The sequence below is a fragment of the Zingiber officinale genome, chromosome 3A, assembly GCF_018446385.1.
Source record: "Zingiber officinale cultivar Zhangliang chromosome 3A, Zo_v1.1, whole genome shotgun sequence".
Classification (NCBI taxonomy): domain Eukaryota; kingdom Viridiplantae; phylum Streptophyta; class Magnoliopsida; order Zingiberales; family Zingiberaceae; genus Zingiber; species Zingiber officinale.
Genome location: NC_055990.1, coordinates 90,944,388 through 90,951,477, shown reverse-complemented (window position 1 = coordinate 90,951,477; position 7,090 = coordinate 90,944,388). Strand labels below are relative to the sequence as shown.

The window sequence follows — 7,090 nt, the reverse complement described above, 5'->3', positions numbered from 1 at the left end:
GCGCGATGTTCGAGGGGCGTAAAGTCGGGACGGAAGCCTGCTCGAGGAGAAGGCCAGAAATTGGGTTCGGGTGAGCCCTATTTTGATTGGCTGGAATCACCCAAAAGAACGGAACTTCGGAAGTTGAAGCAAAGAAGCAAGTGTGCTGGAAATACTGCTCAAGGCGCCTTCATCATAGCTTGAAGGCGCCTTCAAGGTGAAGGCGTCTTCAAGACTTGATGAAGGCGCCTTCATCTGGTCAAAAGTGGCCGTTTGAGTGCGGATAAAGTTTTATCTGCTGACTTGGTTAGAGGCGCCTTGAACCTTTTTGGAGGCACCTTGGACCCTCGGGATAGACTTTCCAGGAGCTATATAAAGGCCCCTGGAGATAGGAAATATTAAGAAATTGAAGCATCCAACTCTGTATTCATTCCTAATAATAGTTCTGAGATGTTAGTGTGTAAAAGACTTCTCCGCCTTCATAGAAGAAGACTCTCTTATTGTGCTTTTCATTGCCTTGGATTAACAACTTTCTTGGTTGTAACCAAATCAATTCCTGGTCTTTTCTTTCTAAGTCTTTTTGTTTTATCATTTTATTACTATTGCACTATTTAAGTTGAAATCGTTGAGGAGGATATACTTTATATTTTCAAATAATTCACACCCCTCTTACCGGTCCCGCTATACCAACATGGAATACTCAGATAATTAGCTGATCAAGACGTTGAATGCACCTCATGCCAAGACGAGCGAGATACTCTATCGCCAACAGTTCTTCCACTCACATAGTGAGTGAATATCTAATTATATGCTTTTGCATAAACACCGATATGGCACCACTTGTCATCTACTTTCCCTACAATTGTGTCAGTGATCCATCATTCATCTTGTCTCACCATTTTCTAGTTTGAGTTCATGAGTGATTAAAGAATAACTAATAAGATTGTAATCTTCTGGACTCAAATAAAAGTACTGAAAGCCACGTTCTGGGCTTACCTCATCAGACCACCCATCCTTAAAGCAAGATTTTGTTTCTTCAGCTGCTCCAATCCTAGCACCAAAATTTGCAGCCAAATAAATTAGAGGGAGTTTTTTATCACATGCTAAATTGGTCATTGCATGGAAGAATGCATCTTCCTTTGGGCCAAATGAACCAACTCTGAAAGTGAAATCGTTTGCCACAGACTATGAGGTGGATCTTCCTTCCATTAGGGAATTCTAGTATAGACATCTCCATTAACCAGGTTATCATACCATATCATTGAGACTAGAGGACCAGCTCACAGTGACAAAAGGAGAATTCCAATCTCCATGATTGTTGGTAAATGCCAACTCTGTCACTTTAATGAGATTTATATTATTGTTCACCCTAATGTTACTTGATGTGTATGATTCCCACAAGTGTCTAAGTGTTGTCTTGAATTCCTGAATAAATGGTAAACACATCTTTACAAAGATATAACAGGGATGTAAATTTAACATATGATTCTGCATAAGCTACTTTCTTATGAGAATTTGAAGGGAAACTTACCAATGGGAAATCATAGCAGTAAGTTGTGTTATTCTTCCTGCATTAAAACGTCTTTTATCAATGGGCTTTAGTGCTGGATATTAAGCTTTTAATGGGATGCCATGGATGATAGGACCGCGCACATACATGCTAGAATGGTAAACCATTTCATGAGATTTTGTATCTTCTACTTCTTGATAAATCTAAATTGGAAGTATTTAACCGCAGATAGAATGATGATGAAGACTGAACATAATCAATCATAGGATAAAAAATAAACAAAAAAACTCATTAAATGCTTCACGCTACTTCTCCCCCTAAAGTTAATTTATAAACCGCAAATGATGAAACACTCAATAGTGACTTACATAGACAATGGCATTGGTCACCACAATTCTCCAAGTACCACTAGTGGGTCCTACAGAATTAAGCCATAGCTTCACTTCCGACTCTCAAACAATCGGACAATGCATTCAAACACCAACTAATTCATGAATTTTGACAGCCATTTCATTTAAGATCATAAGTATGCTAGTTTCATCCATTATTCTGCTGGATAGAAAGGAAAGATTGCATGTTAGCCCACAAAAAAGCTTAGCATTATTATAGAAGGAGAACAAAAAAGTAACAAAATTTAGATGTAGAACTTACCTTGAAGGTGGTAAAAGATCATGAAAACATTTGCTCCCTAAAAATGTAAATATATATGTGAGAGTAATCAGATCTGATAGTTGCATTGCGGATCTGTAACTCTAACTCTTCTAAAGTAGTCATTAATGACCTCAATATGCTTGTAGAAATTAAAGGACAAATAAGGTTAGGCATTATATATTTCTATGTCAAGGGATGGGCTTGATCCAGAGCTAGCATTTGTCCTTGGTTGTCTCAAGATCGTTTGGAGAAACATCCACTTGGTATTAGCATTATCTACAACAGTGTAAAGATGACATTGGTGATCCCTTTATGTGGTATACTTTCAGAAGCCTTTCATCTTTTCCTAAGGTGCATAAACAATAACAAGTTAAGCTCAATCCAAAGGAGAAGATGAGAAAAGCCTATGAACAATTCAGAATATAGTGACAAACCAATTCTAGGAATGTAGAAAGAGGATCTTCATCATATAATAGAGCTAACAACACCAACTCCTGAATCCAAAAGATCAGAGGTCAATTTATTATCTCTCAAAATCTACGCCAGTTTATCTATCCTTTCCTAGGCCAGATCTTCTTCATCACCACTAAGAAAAAGAAACTATTAATATTCAAAGGACGACCTATTATAACTTTTCAATTTGCAACTGCAAAGATGTGTACATGTCCTGTAAAGTACTCATCTGGTTTTTAATGCCAATCAAAGCGATATGAATCATATTGCCTTTGCTAGCATGAGGAGAAAGCTCATTTGTGATTTCAGTTCCTGAATCCACAGAACGAGATGTCTCTTTCAACGCGATGCTAGTTTGCTGATGTTAGAAGCTGAAGAGATTTAATGATAACCATCACCCCATCTCTTCTCTCTATGTTCTTGGTAAAATTCCCATGATGCTATCCGAATGGTGCTATTTCATTCGGATACTGTCCTTGATGATATAGGGCCGCAAAAGATGTCCCCAGTCAGAAAAAGACCGAGTCTTTTCATGCTTATGAAGTTTTACATGGTATACTTTACGTATATATGCCTCGACTACCCTTCTTTGGAGGGTAGGATCAGAATGATCAAAGAGAGCTATATAAGTGCATCACAGACAAGATCTTCTATCCTCTCATCAATAGCCATCTTCCTCTTAGGCGTTGAAAGGTGTTCTCCTTCATTAAACATTTCTAGTTTAAAAAGATTTCATATGTTGGTTGTCCATAACTCTCTTAGTTTGCTCACGAAGTTGGCAGGCTTTCAGTGCCAACTGAAGCAATCAAATATGTCGATCCCATTCAGAAGCTGAGTCGGACAGAGGCTGGCCGCGTTGTCCTCGCTGTTGACGGAAAGTCGCAGAGATGCCTGGTTGATCTGGTACCTCCTGGAAAGGTTCCCACGGGTGGATGACGGGGGGTGATGACTAGGACAATGAGGTGAGGGTTTTGCACACACTTAGACAATCATCCAGGTCGTTAGAGACCAAGAACCAGGAAAAAAGTCCCCGGGTCAGGTCCTTCGATGCTCAAGTCAGGTACTTTTTTCCCAGAAGCATAGTGAAAAGACAAAAAATAAAGGACAAAATGTGAAAAGATGAGTGAGCGGACCTGCGTAAAGACAAAACCTCCCTTTTTATATGGCAGTGGGTACTTATGGAGTCTGACGAATCTCAGGGAATGTCGAGTGTCAGGATTTGTCTGGCGGTGAATGACACATGTCATCTTTCTATAGGTCTAAGGAGGGATCGACGGGCAATGAGTCCTAGACCGTTAGCATATCCCTAACATACGGTGATTATTCTCTGACGGGTTGTTACGATTCCCTGGCTTGATTGTTGTATAGTGTACGCTCGGCCCGGTCTGTTAACCTTAGACTAGGTCCTCGTACCTAAAAATCTTGACCTGTAGGCACAGACCTGCATTCCTTGGCAAATTCCTTGGCTTGTGTTTGTTGTCCCATAAATCCAGATCTGTACGTCCAGACCGACATTTGTCATTCGGTCCCTTCCGGTAGATCTAGACCTGCGCCTACTGGTCTGCCAATCGAGGCCTTCGCTTGTCGTTCCTCAAGTCTCGTCCCGTATGCACAACCCTGCTCCGTATTTTATCCTGTACGTCCTGAATCGTATGTCTTGGCCCTCATTTCCTGTTCTGCCTGTCTCGTCCTGTAAATCTTGACCTGTAAGCCTTAGTTCGCATATCCTGACCTGTATGATTTGGTCTGTATATCTCGATCTATACATTCTGGTCTGTATATCCTGTTCTGCATGTTTGTAAGTCCTGACCTATATCCCGTAAGTCCTGAATTGTATGTCTTGGCCCTCATTTCCTGTTCTACCTATCTCGTCCTGTAAATCCTGACCTGTAAACCTTAGTCTGCATATCCCGACCTATACGACCTGGTCCATATATCCCGACCTGTACGTCTTGGTCTGTATATCCTGTTCTGCATGTCTGTAAGTCCTGACCTGTATCTCGTAAGTCCTGAATCGTATATCTTGGCTCACATTTCCTGTTCTTCCTGTCTTGTCCTGTAAATTCTAAACTGTAAGCCTTAGTCCGTATATCCCGACCTGTACGACCTGGTACGTATATCCCGACCTGTACGTCCTGGTCCGTATATCCTATTCCGCATGTCTGTAAGTCCTGACATGTATCCCGTAAGTCTTAGTCCGCATATCTTGACCTGTACGACCTGGTCCATATATCCCGACCTGTACATCCTGGTCCATATATCCTGTTCTGCATGTCTGTAAGTCCTGACCTATATCCCGTAAGTCCTGAATCATACATCTTACCTACTCGCCCTGTAGGCCTAACCCCTGAATGTCACTTATGTCTAACTTGGACCGTCCTGTAATCTGGACTTCTGACCACCACGTAGGCCAAATCTTTGACCACCACATAGGCCGGACCTTTGACCATTACGTAGGCTTGACTTCTGTCCGTCACGTGGGCTTGACTTCTGACCGTCTCGTGAGCTTGACTTCTGACCACCCTGTGGGCTTGACTTCCGACCATGTCAGCTATCCAACCCTACTATCATGCACCGTATCATAAGCCTCCCCCTCAAGTCTAGTCGAATGAGGCTCCAATTCAACTGACTAGACCTAAGTCCCATTCTTACCTGACTTTGCCTTTGTGTCTCTTGAACTGCTAACCCTTTTCCCAATATCTCACTCAGAATTCATCACCCTTTCTAGGTGACACTTTATTGCATGTGCGTCCACTCCACAATCCTCGATCCTGCTATTTTTTCATAAATGACACACTTTCCAAAACATCCTCACATGTTCCGAAGTTCACTCTTCACATTCCCCTCCTTTAAAAAAAGGGGTCGCGTGTACTGCTGCTTTCACTTTCCTCAGGCTACCTTCCTCTTTATTCATGGAATTAGACGAGGTATCCTCTCTGCGCCATCAACTCACCCATTTGACCCAGTTGCTAACTCACAAAGATGAGGCCCTGCTCGAAATGACACAGAGTAGGGACCTTCAGTCCTCTCTCCGTCGGGAAATGGAAGAGCTCTGGCTGGCGGCTAAATCCAGGACTCGAGCTGAGGCAGCTCTAAAGCATAAGGCTTATGCGGACTTGAAGAGTCAGACCCATTTCATTACCTACCTGAAGCTGAAACACGAGGACACTGTAGCCCTCCTGCAAGAGGAAAGTCGGATAAAAGATGAAACCATTGTCCATCTGCAAAGCAGCATCCAATGTATTAAGGAAGAACTGGCTCAAGCGTAGGCTCATCTAGCAAAGAGGGACCAAGCATCCTGATATTGTAATAAAGTGGCCTCTTGAAAGATGTTCCTCAACTCTTATTAAATAAACAATGTTCTCCGCATTATCTGCCTATTAGGGTGTGAGCCTGTATTTCCTTGTCTTTCCTATTATCATGTTCCATGGACGCATGCCCCCCAAGGAAATTTTCTAGAAAGGATAATTTTTACTTACCAAACCTATTTTTTACCATAAGGGTTGGGAAGTCGTGGCTCATACGGGCATGCTTGTTTGTATCTCACATCTGCAGTAGAAGTATGACCTACAGACCTGTTGAACCTGAGAGTATGTCCCCTTGTGGCTCGCCCTGACACGAGAGTGGGGGATGCCAACCGGGCAGGTTGTTGGGCGTGAGAGCATGCCCACTTATAACTCGCACTGGGGCGAGAGTTTGGGACACCAACCTGAAAGGTCGTTGTGCGTGAGAGCATGTTCACTTATAACTCGTACTGGAGCGAGAGTCTGGGACACTGACCTGAAAGGTCGTTGGGCATGAGAGCATGCTCACTTATAACTCGCACTAGGGCGAGAGTCTGAGACACCGACCTGGAAAGGTCGTTAGGTCTGAGAGAATGCTCACTTATAACTTGCATTGGGACGAGAGTCTAGGACACTAACCTAGAAGGTCGTTGTGCGTGAGAGTATGCTCACTTATAACTTGCACTTGGGAAAGAGTCTGGGACACCGACCTAGAAGGTCATTGGGTGTGAGAGCATGCTCACTTATAACTCGCACTGGGGTGATAGTCTGGGACACCGACCTGGAAAGGTCGTTGGGCGTGAGAGCATGCTCACTTATAACTCGCACTGGAGCGAGAGTCTGGAACACCGACCTGAAAGGTCGTTGGGCGTGAGAGCATGCTCATTTATAACTCGCACTGGGGCGAGAGTCTGGGACACTGACCTGGAAAGGTCGTTGGGCGTGAAAGCATGCTCACTTATAACTCGCACTGGGCGAGAGTCTGGGACACTGACCTGAAAAGGTCGTTGGGCGTGAGAGCATGCTCACTTATAACTCGCACTAAGACGAGAGTCTGGGACACTGACCTGGAAAGGTCGTTGGGCACGAGAGCATGCTCACTTATAACTCGTACTGGGGCGAGAGTCTGGGACACCAACTTGGAAAGGTCGTTAAGAAACACTTTGGGGCTGGTCCAGGAATTGAACTGATGTTTGAGGGCTGGTCCGGGGGT

The 7,090-nt window shown here is 43.3% G+C and overlaps 2 pseudogenes; both read right to left on the bottom strand.

Annotated features, from left to right (window-relative positions):
* Positions 1 to 779: 779 nt before the first annotated feature.
* On the bottom strand, positions 780 to 2,226 carry LOC122050515 (annotated as a pseudogene).
* A 379-nt stretch (positions 2,227 to 2,605) lies between these two features.
* Positions 2,606 to 7,090, bottom strand: part of LOC122050514 — a 109,551-nt pseudogene continuing 105,066 nt past the window's right edge.